The sequence below is a fragment of the Pristiophorus japonicus genome, chromosome 1 (genome assembly GCF_044704955.1).
Source record: "Pristiophorus japonicus isolate sPriJap1 chromosome 1, sPriJap1.hap1, whole genome shotgun sequence".
In the NCBI taxonomy this organism is placed as follows: Eukaryota; Metazoa; Chordata; class Chondrichthyes; family Pristiophoridae; genus Pristiophorus; species Pristiophorus japonicus.
This window is the reverse complement of record NC_091977.1, coordinates 75,076,122-75,095,952: the sequence shown is the minus strand read 5'-3', so window position 1 is coordinate 75,095,952 and position 19,831 is coordinate 75,076,122.

Below are 19,831 nucleotides of genomic sequence, written 5' to 3'. Positions count from 1 at the left end.
AGAAATGGTAGACCAATTGAACAAGTACTTTGGTTCGGTATTCATTAAGGAGGACACAAACAACCTTCCGGATATAAAAGGGGTCAGAGGGTCTAGTAAGGAGGAGGAACTGAGGGAAATCCTTATTAGTCGGGAAATTGTGTTGGGGAAACTGATGGGATTGAAGGCCGATAAATCCCCAGGGCCTGATGGACTGCATCCCAGAGTACTTAAGGAGGTGGCCTTGGAAATAGCGGATGCATTGACAGTCATTTTCCAACATTCTATTGACTCTGGATCAGTTCCTAACGTAACCCCACTTTTTCAAAAAGGAGGTAGAGAGAAAACAGGGAATTATAGACCGGTCAGCCTGACCTCAGTAGTGGGTAAAATGATGGAATCAATTATTAAAGATGTCATAGCAGCGCATTTGGAAAGAGGTGACATGATAGGTCCAAGTCAGCATGGATTTGTGAAAGGGAAATCATGCTTGACAAATCTTCTGGAATTTTTTGAGGATGTTTCCAGTAGAGTGGACAAGGGAGAACCAGTTGATGTAGTATATTTGGACTTACAGAAGGCTTTCGACAAGGTCTCACACAAGAGATTAATGTGCAAAGTTAAAGCACATGGGATTGGGGGTAGTGTGCTGACATGGATTGAGAACTGGTTGTCAGACAGGAAGCAAAGAGTAGGAGTAAATGGGGACTTTTCAGAATGGCAGGCTGTGACTAGTGGGGTACCGCAATGTTCTGTATTGGGGCCCCAGCTGTTTACACTGTACATTAATGATTTAGACGAGGGGATTAAATGTAGTATCTCCAAATTTGCGGATGACACTAAGTTGGGTGGCAGTGTGAGCTGCGAGGAGGATGCTATGAGGCTGCAGAGCAACTTGGATCGGTTAGGTAAGTGGGCAAATGCATGGCAGATGAAGTATAATGTGGATAAATGTGAGGTTATCCACTTTGGTGGTAAAAACAGAGAGACAGACTATTATCTGAATGGTGACAGATTAGGATAAGGGGAGGTGCAACGCGACCTGGGTGTCATGGTACATCAGTCATTGAAGGTTGGCATGCAGGTACAGCAGGTGGTTAAGAAAGCAAATGGCATGTTGGCCTTCATAGCGAGGGAATTTGAGTACAGGGGCAGGGAGGTGTTGCTACAGTTGTACAGGGCCTTGGTGAGGCCACACCTGGAGTATTGTGTACAGTTTTGGTCTCCTAACCTGAGGAAGGACATTCTTGCTATTGAGGGAGTGCAGCGAAGGTTCACCAGACTGATTCCCGGGATGGCGGGACTGACCTATCAAGTAAGACTGGATCAACTGGGCTTGTATTCACTGGAGTTCAGAAGAATGAGCGGGGACCTCATAGAAACGTTTAAAATTCTGATGGGTTTAGACAGGTTAGATGCAGGAAGAATGTTCCCAATGTTGGCGAAGTCCAGAACCAGGGGTCACAGTCTAAGGATAAGGGGTAAGCCATTTAGGACCGAGATGAGGAGGAACCTCTTCACCCAGAGAGTGGTGAACCTGTGGAATTCTCTACCACAGAAAGTTGTTGTGGCCATTTCACTTAATATATTCAGAAAGGAGTTAGATGAAGTCCTTACCACTAGGGGGATCAAGGGGTATGGCGAGAAAGCAGGAATGGGGTACTGAAGTTGCATGTTCAGCCATGAACTCATTGAATGGCGGTGCAGGCTAGAAGGGCCGAATGGCCTACTCCTGCACCTATTTTCTATGTTTCTATGTTTCTATGTTTCAAATTCGCAATGTCCTGCAAGGTGTCTTAGCTTGACGACATAGCTTGCCACTTCCTGGCTTTCAGACCTTTTGTACGTGTAGAACCAGTACCTCACCATCCGAATGCTTTCCTCGGGTTAAGGTGCTCCCGGACCAATGTGCACAAATCATCATATGATTTCTCTCTGGGTTTCGCTGGAGCAAGCAGATTTTTCATGAGGCCATATGTTGGTGCCCCGCAGACGGTGAGGAGAATCGCCCTTCGTTTGGCGGCATTCACTTCTCCTTCCAGCTTGTTGGACACGAAGTATTGGTCGAGTCGCTCCACGAAGGTTTTCCAATCATCTCCCTGCGAAAATTTCTCCAGGATGCCCACTGTTCTCTGCATCATTGCAGTGGGTTCGTCATCTGTATCTCGTCGCCAGTTGCTATGTATGAATAAAAAGTTTGACCAGATACTGTGAGCTCAAAGTAAAGTGTGACCGCAGCCTTTTACTGCAGGTCTCCAGAATGCCTCTCTGGCCTTTGAGGCCTCCTTAAGTACAGGTGCTCCTAAGGGATTGTGGATCCCTTGGGACTCCAGGGGATGAGCCCTCTGGTGGTTAAACAAGGTATTTACAGCTTTACATATATCACACTTCCAATATATCTTCCCTTTCAGATAAGGCTGGCATTATGCATTGTGGAAACAGCTGGGAAAGTGGGCCTTGAACTGCATGATCCTGTTCTGGTGGTCGCAGGCCAACTGGACATTGAAACTGTTATGTTTGCAACACCATATAACCAGCATTTCTACCGCCACCAGAGGGTGCATCTGTTGGAGTCCCAAGGTATCCCAGCATCCCTTGGGAGCACTCTATATAAGCAGGCCTTCCATGCTGTGCCAGCACTCTGGAGTCAGAATAAAGAGACTAAGGTCACACTTACACAAGTCTACAGTACTCAGTCACATTGCTTTATTCGAGATATAACAACTGGCGACGAGATAACGAACCATCACGTGAAAATGCAGAGGAATTGTTGGTAACCTGGAGAAATTGTCAGAATGTGACGATTGGAAAACCTGCGTGGAGCAACTTGATCAATACTTCGTGGCCACGAGCTGGAACAGAGTGTGAACTCTGCCAAACGAAGGGCGATCCTCCTCACCGTCTGCGGGGCAACAACCTATGTCCTTATGAAGAATCTTCTTGCTCTGGTGAAACCAACAACTAAAGCATATGAAGAACTGCATACGCTGGTCCGGGCGCAAATAAATCCCAAAGAGAGCATTCTGATGGCAAGGTATCGATTTTACACATTTCAACGGTCTGAAGGCCAGGAAGTGGCGAGCTACATTGCCGAACTAAGGCGCTTTGCAGGACATTGCAAATTCGATGGATTCCTGAAGCAAATGCTCAGAGACGTTTTTTGCTTGGCATTGGCCATGAAGTTATCCTTCGCAAACTATTGACTGGTGAAATACCGATCCTGAGCAAAGCCATAACGATAGCCCAGGCATTTATGTCCACCAGCGATAACACCAAACAAATTTTGCAGCATAAAGATGCTTCGGCAAGTACTGTACACAAATTAACATAATTTTCAGGCAGGAATGCATATGGCAGAACATACACGCCTGCAGCTGCACGACCTCAGAGTCCGCCATCAAGCATGAATGCGAGGCAATTGACCCCTTGTTGGCACTGCGGAGGTGATCATCGAGTCCATCAATGTCGTTTCAAACACTATGTGTGCAAAGGCTGTGGAACAATGGGACACCTCCAGTGAATGTGCAGATGAGCTGCAAACCTTGCAAACCACCACGATCCATGGCGGATCAAACTCGACTAGAGACTCGAACTGAGGAGGCAGAAGTGTATGTGGTACACATCTTCACCACAAAATATCCACCGATCATGTTAAAAGTTGAGCTGAACGGAATTCCAGTATCCATGAATTTGGACATGGGTGCGAGTCAGTCTATCATGAGCAAAAAAGCCTTCGAGGGGCTGTGGTGCAACAAGGCACAAAGGCCCAAGCCAGTGCAGCAGTCAAAGTCTCCTACGATGGAGCGGTGCACAAACTACCACTATGGATTGTACCAGGAGATGGCCCCACACTGTTTGGCAGAAGCTGGCTGGGAAAAATCCGCTGGAACTGGGATGACATCCGAGCGCTTTCGTCCGTCAACGACGCCTCATTTGCCCAGGTTTTTGAGCAAATTCCTGTCATTGTTTGAGCCAGGCATCGGAAATTTCTCCGGGGCGAAGGTTCAGATTCACTTTGTTATGTCTTGGATAAAGAGTCAGACTAGATACTGCAAGCTCAAAGTAATTGTGACCGTAGTCCTTTATTACAGATCTCAGAGCGCCTCACCAGCCTGTGAGGCCTCCTTATTTACAGGTGCTCCCAAGGGATTGTGGGATCCCTTGGGACTCCAGGGGATAAACTCTCTGGTGGTTAGACATGGTAATTACAGGTTTACATACATAACAACCTTCCCCCGCAAAGTCGATAGTGTAACTATTTACAATGTGAGTCGATCTGGGGCCTTCCTTTCCCTGGTTGATCGTCTCGGTGCAAAAGCTGGTGTTCGTGAGTCATTTGTTGGGCCTTTGCTGGGCTGCTGCACAGCTGGCCTTGCTGGACTGCTGGGGGTGGTGAGCCTTGCTGGGCTGCTGCAGGTGATGGGTTCTGTTTCGTGGTCAACCGCTGGGTCAGTTGCCACTTGTGTGTGTGTTGGAGGGTTGAAAAGGTAGAGTCTATTGTGGGTTGTTCTGGTTAATCTGTAAATCTAAGTTTGGTTTGGTCCAAGTGTTTCCTGCAGGTTTGCGAGTTTGACCACAAACACGCTATTCCTCTCTTTAGCCAAAATTTTGATTGCCTCCGTCTTCCAATCGGAGGCCTAATGCCGTCCGCCACAATTCTTCTCCCTAGCAACTCGACTTCAGACACCAGAAAAGCGCACTTCGAACATTTTAGCCTGAGCCCCACACAATTAAGCCGACTAAGAACCTCCTCCAGGTTCTGCAGATGCTCGACGGTGCCCCGACCTATAACCAAGATGTCGTCCTGGAAGACCTCGGTGCGTGGCACAGGCTTCAGCAAGCTTTCCATGTCCCTCTGGAATATCGCCACGGCCGATCGAATCCCAAACGGGCTTCTGTTGTAAACTAAAAGACCTTTGTGCGTGTTGATGCAGGTGAGGCCTTTCGAAGATTCCTCCAGTTCCTGCGTCATGTACGCTGAGGTCAAGTCCAGCTTTATGAATGTTTGCCCTCCAGCCAGCGTCACAAATAGGTCGTCTGCCTTTGGTAGCGGGTATTGATCCTGCAGTGAGAAATGATTGATAGCTACTTTGTAATCAGCACAGATTCTGATGGTGCCATCTCCCTTGAGGACTGCAACAATCGGACTGGCCCACTCATTGAATTCAATCGGTGAAATGATGCCCTCTCATTGCAGCCTGTCCAGCTTGATCTCCACCCTCTCTCTAATGTAATGTACTGCTCTCGCCTTGTGATGGATGGGTCGCGCCCCCAGAATCAAATGGATCTGCACTTTTGCTCCTTGGAACTTCCCAATGCCTGGTTCGAACAGCGAGGGGAACTTGCTTAGGACCTGGACACATGAGGTGTCATCGACGAACGAAAGCGCTTGGATGTCGTCCCAGTTCCAGCATATCTTTCCCAGCCAGCTCCTGCCGAACAGCGTGGGGCCATCGCCCGGTACCACCCAGAGTGGTAAATATTGCACCGCTCCATCGTAGGAGACCTTTACGGTAGCACTGACAATTACGGGAATCAGTTCCTTTGTGTACGTTCTGAGTTTGATACGAATGGGAGTCAGGACTGGCCTTGAAGCCTTGTTGCACCACAACTTATCGAAAGTCTTTTTACTCATTATGGACTGGCTTGCACCCGTATCCAGCTCCATGGACACCGGGAGTCAATTTAATTCAACCTTCAGCATTATCAGGGGACACTTTGTGATAAATGTGTGCACCCCATGCACCTCTGCCTCCTCGGTCTGAGGCTCTGGTTCATCGTGATCCGCCATGGATCTGTCCTCCTCTGCAACATGGTGGTTTGCAGGATTAGCAGGGTTTGCAGCTCACCTGCCCATATGTTGGAGGTGTCCCATTGTTCCACAGCCCTTACAAACATATCCTTTGAAGCGGCATGAATGGAATCGATGATCACCCCCGCAGTGCCAACAAGGTGCTAATTGCCTTGTATTCACCACCCTTGATGGCAGTTTCTGAGTCATCTGCGGACGTGCAGCTACAGGCGTGTGGGTCCTGCCATGTACATTTTGATTCAAAAACAACGTTACTTTGTTCACAGTACTTGCAGCAGCACTCGTGTGCTGGGAAATGTGTTTGGTATTGTCACTGGTGGAGATAAATGCCTGGGCTATCGCTATGGCTTTACTCAAGGTTGGGGTCTCTACAGTCAAAAGTTTGCGAAGGATTACTTCATGGCCAATGCCAAGTACAAAGAAGTTCCTGAGCATGTGTTCCAAGTGTCCTTCAAATTCGCAATGTCCTGCAAGGCACCTTAGCTCGGCGACATAGCTCGCCACTTGCTGGCCCTCAGACCTCTTGTACGTGTAGAACCGATACCTCGCCATTAAAACGCTTTCCTTCGGGTTTAGATGCTCCCGGACCAGTGTACACAATTCATCATACGACTTGTCTGTGGGTTTTGCTTGAGCGAGCAGGTTTTTCATGAGGCCATACGTTGGTGCCCCGCAAACGGTGAGGAGGATCGCCCTTCGTTTGGCAGCGTTTCCTTCTCCTTCTAGCTCGAAGTATTGGTCAAGTCACTCCACGAAGGTTTCCTAATCACTCCCTCTGAAAATTTCTCCAGGCTGCCCACAGTTCTCTGCATTGTTGCATTGGGGTTCGTCATCTGTATTTCGACGCCAGTTGTGATGCCTTGGATAAGGAGTCAGACTAGATACTGCAAGCTCAAAGTAAGTGTGGCTGTAGTCCTTTATTACAGATCTCAGAGTGCCTCCCAGCCTGTGAGGCCTCCTTATATACAGGTGCTCCCAAGGGATTGTGGGATCACTTGGGATTCCAGGGGATAAGCCCTCTGGTGGTTAGACATGGTAATTACAGGTTTACATACATAACACACTTGGTTCCCAGTACACGACCCATCCACCACAAGTCACGTGCAGTGCCATATATGATGCGAGAGAAAGTGGAGATTGAGCTGGACAGACTGCAACGAGAGGGCATCATCACACCGGTCGAGTTCAACGAGTGGGCCAGTCCGATTGTTCCCGCTCTCAAGGACGATGGCACGGTCAGAATTTGTGGGGACTATAAAGTAACGAGTAACCTTTTTTCGCTGCAGGACCAGTACCCGCTACCCAAGGCAGATGACCTATTTGCGACGCTGGCAGGTGGGAAGACGTTCACCATGTTGGACCTGACCTCGGCCTACATGATGCAGGAGCTGGCGGAATCTTCGAAAGACCTTACCTGCATCAACACGCACAAAGGTCTGTTCATCTACAATAGATGCCCGTTTGGGATTCAATCAGTCTCGGCTATTTTTCAAAGGAACATGGAGAGTCTGCTAAACTTGGTTCCGCGCACGGTGGTTTTCCAGGACGACATATTGATCACAGGTCGGGACACCATCGAACACTTGCAGAATCTGGAAGAGGTTCTAAGTCGGCTAGATTGTGTGGGGCTCAGGTTGAAACACTCGAAGTGTGTTTTCTTGGCACCAGAGGTTGAGCTCTTAGGGAGAAGAATCATGGCAGACGGCATCAGACCCACCGATGCCAAGACGGAGGCCATCAAGAATGCGCCGAGACCACAGAACATGGCGGAACTGCGGTCATTCCTGGGACTCCTCAATTACTTTGGTAATTTCCTACCCGGGTTAAGCACCTTGCTAAAACCTCTACACATGTTGCTACGCAAAGGAGATGACTGGGTATGGGGGAAATCACAAGAGACTGCTTTTGAGAAAGCCAGAAATCTGTTATGTTCCAACAAACTGCCTGTTCTGTATGACCCATGTAAACATTTCGTGCTAGCTTGCGATGCGTCTTCGTACGGGGTCGGGTTTGTGTTACAACAAGCAAACGAATCGGGAACATTGCAACCGGGCGCTTATGCGTCCAGGAGTTTGTCCAAGGCCGAAAGGGCCTACAGCATGATTGAAAAAGAAGCTCTGGCATCCATTTACGGGGTGAACAAAAATGCACCAGTATCTGTTTGGGCCTAAGTTCGAGTTAGAAACTGACCATAAGTCGCTCATATCGCTATTCTCAGAGAGCAAAGTTATCAATACCAATGTCTCTGCTCACATCCAAAGATGGGCGCTCAAACTGTCAGCATATAACTATGTAATTCATCACAGTCAGGCACAAAGAACTGCTCTGACACCCTCAGTCGGCTACCATTGCCCACCACCGGGCTGGAAATGGCACAGTCTGCAGACTTGCTCTTGGTGATGAATGCATTTGAAAACGAAAAGTCACCCATTGCGGCCCGCTAGATCAAGACCTGGACCAGCCAGGATCCTTTACTGTCCGTTGTAAAAAACTGTGTCCTCCACGGGAGCTGGCCCAGCATCCAAGTGGAGATGCATGAAGAGATCAAGCCGTTCCAGCAGCACAAAGACGAAATGGCCATACAGGCGGACTGTCTTTTGTGGGGTAATTGCGTGGTTTTGCCGAAGAAAGGCAGGAAATGTTTATACGCAACCTACCCACCCAGGCATAGTAAATGATGAAAGCTATAGCCAGATCCCACATGTGATGGCCCGGCATCAACTCAGATTTGGAGTCTTATGTGTGCCAATGCAACACTTGCTCTCAACTGAGCAATGCACTCAGGGAGGTACCGCTAAGTTTGTGGGCATGGCCCTCCAAACCGTAGTCTAGGATCCACGTTGACTTCGCTGGCCCATTGCTAGGCAAAATGTTCTTGGTTGTTGTGGATGCTTATTCAAAATGGATTGAATGTGTAATAATGTCTGTAAGCACATCTACTGCCACCATCGAAAACCTACGAGCCATGTTTGCCACGCACGGCCTGCCTGATGTCCTTGTCAGCAACAATGGGCCGTGCTTCACCAGCGCTGAATTCAAGGAATTCATGTCCCGCAATGGGATCAAGCACGTCACATCTGCCCCGTTCAAGCCCGCATCTAACAGCCAGGCAGAATGTGCAGTCCAAATCATCAAGCAAAGCTTGAAATGTGTGTTGGAAGGCTCCCTGAAGACTCGCCTGTCCCGAGTCCTGCTCAGCTACTGCACCAGACCCCACTCACTCAGTGGGGTTTCCCCTGCTGAACTGCTCATGAAAAGGGAACTCAAAAGAAGGGTCTCTCTAGTCCCCCCTGATCTCCATGATCATGTCGAGGGCAGGCAGCATCAACAAAGCATGTACCATGATCGCGCAAATTTGTCAAGCGATATTGAAGTCAATGACCCTGTATATGTCATCGACTATGGACATGGTCCCAAATGGCTTGCTGGCACTGTCGTAGCCAAAGAAGGGAGTAGGGTGTTTGAGGTCAAACATGTAAATGGACTAACTTGCAGAAAGCATTTGGACCAAACCAAACTGCGAGCCACGAGCAACCTGAAGAGGACACCACCAACTTTGACCCTCCGATACACACACAAGTAGCAACCAACATCATGGTTGACCACGAAGCTGACCTCATCATCCCCAGCAGCCCAGCAAGGCCAGCTGCGCAGCAGCCCAGCGAAGGTCCAACCAACTCACCTGCACCTGTGTTTGTACCGAGACGATCGACTAGGGAGCGGAAAGCACCAGATCGTCTCACCCTGTAAATAAGTGTACTATTGACTTTGCGGGGGAGTGATGTTATGTATGCAACACCGTAACCAGCCATTCTACCGCCACCAGAGGGCGCATCTGTTGGAGTCCCAAGGGATCCCAGTATCCCTTGGGAGCACTGTATATAAGCAGGCCTCCCATGCTGTTCCAGCACTCTGGAGTCAGAATAAAGAGACTAAGGTCATGCTTACTCAAATCTACAGTACTCAGTCACATTGCTTTATTCGAGACATAACAGAGACGATAAGCGGGGGTCGCAAATTGCCCCCTTCGTTAAGGTGGTAACGGGGCAGTAAGGCCTTTCCGACCGGGGGCAGGCAGATAGTCTGACCCATCTGGAATTGCCCCCAGGCCGGGGATGGCAGAAGCAGGTTTCCGTTGCGCCCCATGTTTCAACCTCACACACGCATGCACAATAATGGCTGGCTTCATCCAGCGCCAGACCGGTGTGCCAGCTCTTTTCCAGCCACCTAATGCAGCTCCTGGCTGGCTCCTCGGAGACAAGGTATGCACCTGGCTCATGACTCCCCTCCATAACCCCACCATGCCTGCCCAGCATGCTTACAATGACAGTCATGCTGCCACTAGGAGCATCATTGAGCAGACCATCGGAGTGCTGAAGCAATGGTCCCACTGCCTTGACTGCTCAGGGGGAGTTCTGCAGTATCCACCTGACCGGGTATCCCTATTCGTCGTCGTATGCTGCATGCTTCACAACCTGGCAATCATGAGGGCACAGCCATTGCCTGAAGACATAGCCATTGCACATCAGGAGGAGGAGGAGCAGGACCAGGACAAGGAGGAGGAGGAGCTGCAGGAGGAGGCACAGCCGGCAGGCTGGATGTGCCAATGCCATCCTGATACTGCAAGGGAGGTCCGAGACCGTCTCATAAGATCTCGGTTCCAATAAGGTCCTCGCCACTTACCGCTTCTTTTGCGCCTCCTGATAAACACATCATTGAGCCCTTCCTTCCATACCACATGCCCAACACTGAAATGAGAGAAGAGACTAAACAGTATAGATGAAAATTAACATTTATATGTGAAAAGTGCAACATTACCATAACATATATAATTCAGCCTTGTGCATCTCCTTATATCCTTTTTACGTAAACCTCTTCTACTATTACATCGCAGTGTGTCCCCTGTGGCTGCAGCATGGCTGGTGGAAGACTGCTGTGTTTCTGGGCCAGAAACTGCAGATGGCCTCCTTGGACGTCCTTGACCAGCTCTGGGCCTGGAAGGCCTGGCTACAGCCTGAAGCACCTCAGGCTGGGCGCCAGCAGTCTGGGCTGGCTGGGTGATAGCCATGGATAGTTGCAATGGCGGAGTGGCAGTGGTGAGATCATAAATTCTGTCACCCTGAGAGAGGACAATAAGTTCCTGCTCCACTGACCCAGTGCCACGCCCCCGGGGCTGCACCTCAGCCTCAGCACCAATCTGATGGAGCACAAATTGTTGGGCTACTGTGGCATCAGGTGATCTCTGGTGGACCGTGAAGATAGCAGTCAGGGCTTGTGTGGCATCATGCTGAGACTGCATGACATCACCAAGACATTGAGTGGCATCATGCTGAGACTACATGAGAGCAGTCTGAGCATCCATGCAGCACCAAGATATTGCATTACTTCCACCTGTGCCCCAATAGAAGTTGCCACGTCGCCCATGAGATGCCTCATGAGGTCTGGATCTGCACTGTCTGTCTAGGAGTACACATCATCTGCACACTGGCAGTGATGGGCTCCATGGTGTGTGCAGAGCTGTCTACAATGCGGAAGGCGGACTTCTCCACAATCCTTACCACTTGCGACAGGCTCTCGGGCACCTTTGCCATTTTCCCTATCATGTCGGAGTGGAGGGCCATCATCCTTTCTTCAAACGCCTCCCCAACAATGTCCTCATCTGAATCCTGTGGAGCAGTACTAGCGAGAGTGAACTCGCCCTCTAGGGCGCTGGTTCCTGCACTTGCCTTACCCCTTGACCCTGTTGCAGCCCGCTCGGTCCAGTACATCATCCAGTGCAAACCCCTTTCCTTAACTCAACTGTAACGACCGCGTACTTCCAATATCTGAGCTGGTGCGTGCGAGTGTGAGAAGCAATGATCTGGTGCTTGCATTGTCCTCCTCCTCCACGTCCTCCTCCTTCCCCATTTCTTCTCCCTGCAGACTGGGTTGGAGGGGCTCAGGCACAAGCTGGGCCGTGGGCGGGGCATTGTCTGAAAGCACAAATGGCATTAAGGTGAGAGAAGGTGGCAGGCATGCAGGAAGAAATGTGATCTGAATGTGGAGCAGCTAAACGATAAGGCCTTCTGCTTTAAATGAAAGGTGGGATGAGAGGAATTCTTTCACTGATCAATGTTGGCCCCAACGGGCTCGGTGGTTCCCAATGCCATGGGGATGGTGAACTGTGGGCCCATAAGGCAAAGTACTCACTCCTCCAGGTCTGTGAGCAGGCGCAGTTCGGGCTCCCCCCCTCCTGTTTGCTGATGCTGCTGCAGCCTGTTATGTGCCATCTTGTCCTGCAAAAGAAAGGAAGCTTGGTGAGTCACAGTGCAGTTATGTATGTGGAAGAAATGCAAGGGCAGCTTAGCAGTTGTGATTCTAAGCAAAGCATCAAATGAGGCAATGACTGTGAGGAGACACACATCCTGAGTTAAATGCTGGTTTGCTGAATCTGCACAAAGGCTGCCTTGTAAGAGTTGTGGGAACAGACAGAGGCTCACAGATTCATAGGTAAGAGTTGGGGTAACATGTAATCACTTTGACCAGACGAGTGAGGTCGCAGAACTTCTTGCGACACTGTGTGGAGGTGCGGTCAAAGACGGAGGTGCCTGACATAAGAATATAAGAAGATAAGAAATAGGAGCAGGAGTAGGCCATTGGCCTCTCGAGCCTGCTCTGCCATTTAATAAGATCATGGCTGATCTGATCTAAGGCTCAGCTCCACTTCCCTGCCTGGTCTCCATAACCCTTCACTCCCTTATTGCTCAAAGATTTGTCTATCTCCGCCTTAAATTAATTCAATGACCCAGCCCCAACAGCTCTCTGGGGCAGAGAATTCCAGAGATTTATGACCCTCTGAGAGAAGAAATTTCTCCTCATCTCAGTTCTAAAAGTCCTTATTTTGAAACTATGTCCCCTAGTTTGAGATTCCCCCATGAGGGGAAACATCCTCTCTGCATCTACTCTGTCAAGCCGCCTCAGTATCTTGTATGTTTCAATAAGTTCACCTCTCATTCTTCTAAACTCCAATGAGTATAGGCCTAACCTGCTCAACCTTTCTTCATAATTCAACTCTTTCATCTCAGGAATCAACTTTGTGAACCTTGTCTGAACTGTCTCCAATGCAATTATATCCCGCCTTAAATAAGGAGACCAAAACTGTACACAGTACTTCAGGTGTGGTCTTACTAATACCCTGTACAGTTGTAGCAGGACTTCCCTGCTTTTATACTCTATTCCCCTTGCAATAAAGGCCAACATTCCATTTGCCTTCCTGATTACTTGTTGTACCTGCAGACTAACTTTTTGTGTTTCATGCACAAGGATCCCCAGACCCTTCTGTACTACAGCATTTTGTAATTTTTCCCCATTTAAATAATAATTTTCTTTTTTATTTTACCTACCGAAGTGGATAACCTCACACTTTCCCACATTATAGTCCATCTGCCAAATATTTGCCCATTCACTTAGCCTGACTATATCCCTTTGCAGGTTCTTTGTGTCCTGCTCACAACATGCTTTCCCACCCATCTTTGTATCATCAGCAAACTTGGTTACATTACACTCTGTCCCTTCATCCAAGTCATTAATACAGACTGTAAATATTTGAGGCCCCAGCACCGATCCCTGTGGCACCCCACTAGTTACTGTTTGCCAACCTGAAAATGACCCATTTATCATGACATTGCGGCAGCCACCTCTGCCCAGATAGCTCTCAGAAGCTGTGGAGCGGACCACCCAGCTGGAGCGAAAAGGGTGGGCCTCCTGTCCTCCAATGCCCCCACCAGTGTCTGCAATTCGGCGTCTGAGAAATGGCTGGCCTTTGTGATGCCTCTCCCAGCTGCCATGATGGCCCTCTCTAAGAAACTGCTCAACTGTGATGAAGAAGACAATCAGCAGACCAAACCTGCAAGGCATCCCCTTTAAGGGAGGGGCAAACGGCAAGGGGATACTCAATAAATGGGAGGATACTGAGAGGTGTAGAGTGTATGTACACAGATTCTTAAAGGTAACAGGACAGGTCGATAAGGTAGTTAAAAAGGATTATGGAATGCTTTCCTTTATCAGCTGAGGCATAGAATATAAGAGCAGGGAAGTTATGCTAGAAATGTATATGTTATATATGTAAACCTGTAAATACCATGTTTAACCACCAAAGGGCTCATCCCACTGGAGTCCCAAGGGATCCCACAATCTCTTGGGAGCATCTGTACATAAGAAGGCCTTACAGGCTGAAGAGGCACTCTAACATAGTAATAAAGGACTATGGTCACACCTTACTTTGAGCTTACAGTATCTGGTCTGACTCCTTATTCAAGACATAACAACTGGCGACGAGATACAGATGATGAACCGCACTGCAACAATGCAGAGAACCGTGGGCATTCTGGAGAAATTTTCGGAGGGAAATGATTGGGAAATCTTCGTGGAGCGACTCGACCAATACTTCGTGGCCAACGAGCTGGAAGGAGAAGCGAACACTGCCAAACGAAGGGCGATCCTCCTCACCGTTTGCAGGGCACCAATGTATGGCCTCATGAAAAATCTGCTCGCTCCAGCGAAACCCACAGAGAAGTCGTACGATGATTTGTGCACACTGGTCTGGGAGCATCTCAACCCGAAGGAATGCTTTCTGATGGCGAGGTATCAGTTCTACACGTACAAGAGGTCTGAAGGCCAGGAAGTGGCGAGCTACATCACCGAGCTAAGGCACCTTACAGGACATTGCGAATTTGAAGGACACTTGGAGCACATGCTCAGGGACTTCTTTGTACTTGGCATTGGCCATGAAGTAAGACTTCGCAAACTTTTGACTGTAGAGACCCCAACCTTGAGTAAAGCCATAGCGATAGCCCAGGCGGTTATTGCCATCGGTGACAATATCAAACAAATCTCTCAGCACACGAGTGCTGCTGCAAGTGCTGTGAACAAAGTAATGTTGTTTTCGAATCATAATGTACAGGGCAGGACTTAGATGCCTGCAGCTGCACGTCCACAGTTGACTCAGAGCCCACCATCAAGGGAGCTGAATGCAAGGCCATTAACACCTTGTTGGCACTGCAGGGGTGATTATCGTTTCCATTCATGCTGCTTCAAAGGATACATTTGCAAGGGCTGTGGAACAATGGGACAACACCAATGTATGTGCAGGCGAGCTGAAAACCCTGCTAATCCTGCAAACCACCATGTTGTAGAGGAGGACAGATCCACGTTGAATCATGATGAACCAGAGCCTCAGACTGAGGAGGCAGAGGTATATGGGGTGCACACATTTACCACAAAGTGTCCCCCGATAAGGCTGAATGTTGAATTAAAGGACTCCCAGTGTCAATGGAGCTGGACACGGGCGCAAGTCAGTGCATAATGAGCAAAAAGACTTGCGATAAATTGTGGTGCAGCAAGGCCTCAAGGCCAGTCCTGACCCTCATTCGTACTAAACTGAGAACGTACACAAAGGAACTGATTCCCGTAATCGGCAATGCTTTCGTAAAGGTCTCCTACAATGGAGCGGTGCACAATTTACCACTCTGGGTGGTACCATGCTGTTCGGCAGGGGCTGGCTGGGAAAGATACGTTGGAACTGGGACGATGTCCGAGCGCTCTCGTCCGTCGACGACACTTCATGTGCCCAGGTCCTAAACAAGTTCCCCTCGCTGTTCGAACCGGGCATCGGGAAGTTCCAAGGAGCAAAAGTGCAGATCCACTTGATTCTGGGGGTACAAACCATTCATCACAAGGCGAGAGCGGTACCGTATATGATAAGAGAGAGGATGGAGATCGTGCTGGACAGGTTGCAATGAGAGGGCATCATTTCGCTGATCGAATTCAACGAGTAGGCCAGTCTGATTATTCCAGTCCTCAAGGAAGACGGCACCATCAGAATCTGTGGTGATTACAAAGTAACTATCATCGTTTCTCCCTGCAGGATCAATACCCACTACCAAAGGCAGACGACCTATTTGCGACGCTGGCGGGAGGAGAAACGTTCACGAAGCTGGATTTGACCTCAGCCTACATGACGCAGGAGCTGAAGGAATCATTGAAGGGCTTCACCTGCATCAACACACACAAAGGTCTCTTCATTTACAACAGATGCCCGTTTGGGATTCGATCGGCCGCGGCGATATTCCAGAGGGACATGGAAAGCTTGCTGAAGTCGGTCCCGCGGACCGTGGTCTTCCAGGACGACATCTTGGTTACAGGTTGGGACACCATCGAGCACCTGTGGAACCTGGAGGAGGTTCTTAGTTGGCTTAATCATGTGGGGCTCAGGTTAAAACGCTCGAAGTGCGTTTTCCTGGTGCCTGAAGTGCAGTTCCTGGGGAGAAGAATCGCGGCGGACGTCATCAGGTCCACCGATTCGAAGACGGAGGCAATCAAGAATGCACCGAGGCTACAGAACGTGACGGAGCTGCGGTCGTTTCTAGGACTCCTGAACTACTTTGCTAACTTCTTACCGGGTCTTACCACACTGTTAGAACCACTGCACTCGTTACTGCGTAAAGGAGATGAATGGGTATGGGGTAAAAGCCAAGAAAATGCCTTTGAGAAAGCTAGGAAACTGTTATGCTCAAACAAATTGCTTGTGTTGTACGATCCATGTAAACATTTCGTACTAGCATGTGATGCGTTGTCATATGGTGTCGGGTGTGTATTTCAACAAGCTAATGAACCTGGGAAATTGCAACCAGTTGTTTATGCATCCAGAAGTCTGTCTAAGTCTGAGAGGGCCTACAGGATGATCGAAAAAAAAGCATTAGCTTGTGTTTATGAGGTAAAGAAAATGCATCAATATCTGTTTGGGCTCAAATTTGAATTGGAAACCGACCATAAGCCGCTTATATCCCGCTTTTCTGAAAATAAGGGGATAAATACGAATGCATCGACCCGCATCCAGAGATGGGCGCTCAGATTGTCCGCATACAACTACACCATCCGCCACAGGCCAGGCACAGAAAGCTGTGCCGATGCTCTCAGTAGGCTGCCATTGCCCACCGCAGGGGTGGAGATGGCTCAACCCACAGATCTAGTTACGGTAATGGAAACATTCGAAAGTGAGCAATCATCTGTTACCACCTGATGGATTTGAACCTGGATGAGCCAGGACCCCTTACTGTCTTTAGTAAAAAAACTGTGTGCTCCGTTAGAGATGCAGGAAGAAATAAAGCCATAGCAGCGGCCCAGAGATGAAATGTCTATACAGGCAGACTGTCTCCTATGGGGTAATCGGGTAGTGGTGCCAAAAAAGGGCAGGGACACTTTCATTAGTGACCTCCACAGCACCCACCGAGGCATCGTAATGATGAAAGCGATAGCCAGATCCCACGTGTGGTGGCCCGGTATCGATGCAGACTTAGAGTTCTGCGAGCACAAATGTAATACATGTTAAAAAGAACATAAGAACATAAGAATTAGGAACAGGAGTAGGCCATCTAGCCCCTCGAGCCTGCTCCGCCATTCAAAAAGATCATGCATCCATGGAGGCGCCACTAAGTTTATGGTCCTGGCCCACCAAACCGTGGCCCAGGGTCCATGTCGACTATGCAGGCCCATTCTTGGGAAAAATGTTCCTAGTGGTTGTAGATGCTTACTTGAAATGGATTGAATGTGTGATAATGTTGGCAAGCACGTCCGCTGTCACCATTGAAAGCCTGCGGGCCATGTTTGCCACGCATGGCCTGCCTGATGTCCTTGTGAGTGACAATGGGCCGTGTTTCAACAGTGCCAAGTTCAAAGAGTTCATGACCTGCAATGGGATCAAACATGTCACATCTGCCCCGTTAAAACCAGCGTCCAATGGTTAGGCAGAGCGAACAGTGCAAACAATCAATGCAGAGCTTGAAGATGGTAACTGAAGGCTCACTGCAGACTTGTCTACCCTGAGTCCTGCTTAGTTACCGCACAAGACCCCACTCGCTCACTGGGGTTCCCCCCGCTGAACTGCTCATGAACGTGCACTTAAGACAATGCTCTCGTTAGTCTACCCTGATCTACACGAATAGGTAGAGAGCAGGCGGCTTCAACAGAATATATATCATGATCGCGCAAATGTGTCACGCGAAATCGAGATTAATGATCCTGTATTTGTGTTGAACTATGGACAAGGTCCCAAGTGGCTTCCCGGCACTGTCGTGGCCAAAGAGGGGAGTATGGTGTTTCAGGTCAAACTTTCAAATGGACTCACCTGCAGGAAACACTTGGACCAAACCAAACTCAGATTCACGGACTATCCAGAACAACCGACAATAGACTACATTTTTTGACTCTCCAACACATACACAAGTGGCAACCGACCGAGCGGTTGACCACGAAGCAGAACCCATCACCAGCAGCAGCCCAGCAGGACTCACCATGCTCAGCAGCCCAAAAGGCCAGCTGCACAGCAGCCCAGTGAGCGCCCAACAAACGACTCACCAAAACCAGCATTTGCACCGAGACAATCAACCAGGGAAAAGAAGGCCCCAGATCGACTCACATTGTAAATAGTTACACTATTGACTTTTGGGGGGAGTGTTGTTATATATGTAAACCTGTAAATACCATGTTTAACCACTAGAGAGCTCATACCCTGGAGTCCCACGGGACCCCACAATCCTTTGGGAGCACCTGTACACAAGGAGGCCTCATAGGCTGGAAAGGCACTCTGAGACCTGTAATAAAGGATTACGGTCACACTTTACTTTAAGCTTGCAATATCTGGTCTGACTCTTTATTCAAGACATAACAGTACACAACACTAGTTAGGCCACAGCTTGAATACTGCGTACAATTCTGATCACCACATTGCAGGAAAGATGTGATTGCACTAGAGAAGGTGCAGAGGAGATTTACGAGGATGTTACTAGGACTGGAAAATTTTAGCTATGAGGAAAGATTGGATAGGCTGGGGTTGTTTTCTTTGGAACAGAGGAGGCTGAAGGGAGATTTAATTGAGGTGTATAAAATTATGAGGTGCCTAGATAGAGTGGATAGGAGGGACCTATTTCCCTTAGCAAAGGGGTCAATAACCAGTGGCATAGATTTAAAGTCGTTGGTAGAAGGTTAAGAGAGGACATAAGGAAAGCAAAAATCACCCAGAGGGTGGTGGAGGTCTGGAACTCACTGCCTGAAAGGGTGGTAGAGGCAGAAACCCTCATAGCATTTAAAAAGTACTTGGATGTGCACTTAAAGAGCCGAAACCTACAGGGCTACGGACCTAGTGCTGGAAGCTGGGATTAGGCTGGGTAGCTCTTTTTTCACCAACACAGACACAATGGGCCGAATGGCCTCCTTCTGTGTCGTAATTTTCTATGATTCTATGATTCTATGAGAAGCCCAATGACCAGGTGACTTGTTATAAGTGAATGACACTCACCTGAAATTGGTTGCACATTTCCCTGCAGTGCCCCTCCAGCCATGCAGAGGCCACTTAGTGCTCCGACAATGCAGCCCTCTAAATTGGGAAACAAAGTGTCGAATTTACAAATTTACTCCAGCCCATCTCGGCTGGCACTAAGTTTTCACTTAATTCAAATTATGCAAACCCAGCGTGGGACAATTTCGGCCCCAAGGAGCCTGAAGTTGTGGTGTATGCAGGCATCTTTAGTAATGACTCCATGAGGCAGAGTATGATACTTAAACTGTGTAGACCTGTAGTCCTTTATTTGCAGTTCCTGAGTGCCGACAACAATCTGTGAGTTCCCTTTTATACTGGGTTACCTGCCGTGTGCAGGCAACCCCTCGATCTCCAGCAGCAGCACCCTCTGGTGTACCGGAAAGGTGTGTGCAGTATAGGGTACATTCAATGTGGCAGAACAGTGTTACAGACATCACACAGTAAACAGGCATGCATACATAACAATACTCCCCCCTGAGAATTTTTCATATCCTTATTGTCATGACCAGGGGAGGTGATCAGTGGTGGGCTATGGGAGGTTGTGGTGAGGGTTGTGTGGTTGCCAGGTGTGACCCCTATGCTTGAGGCTGGCCTCGTATGTTTCCTCTCCCTCACACACAAACCAAGTGGGTGTTACTGTTGTGGGATCCCTCGGGGAGGTAGCCACGGCAGCAGTGGGTGGTGTG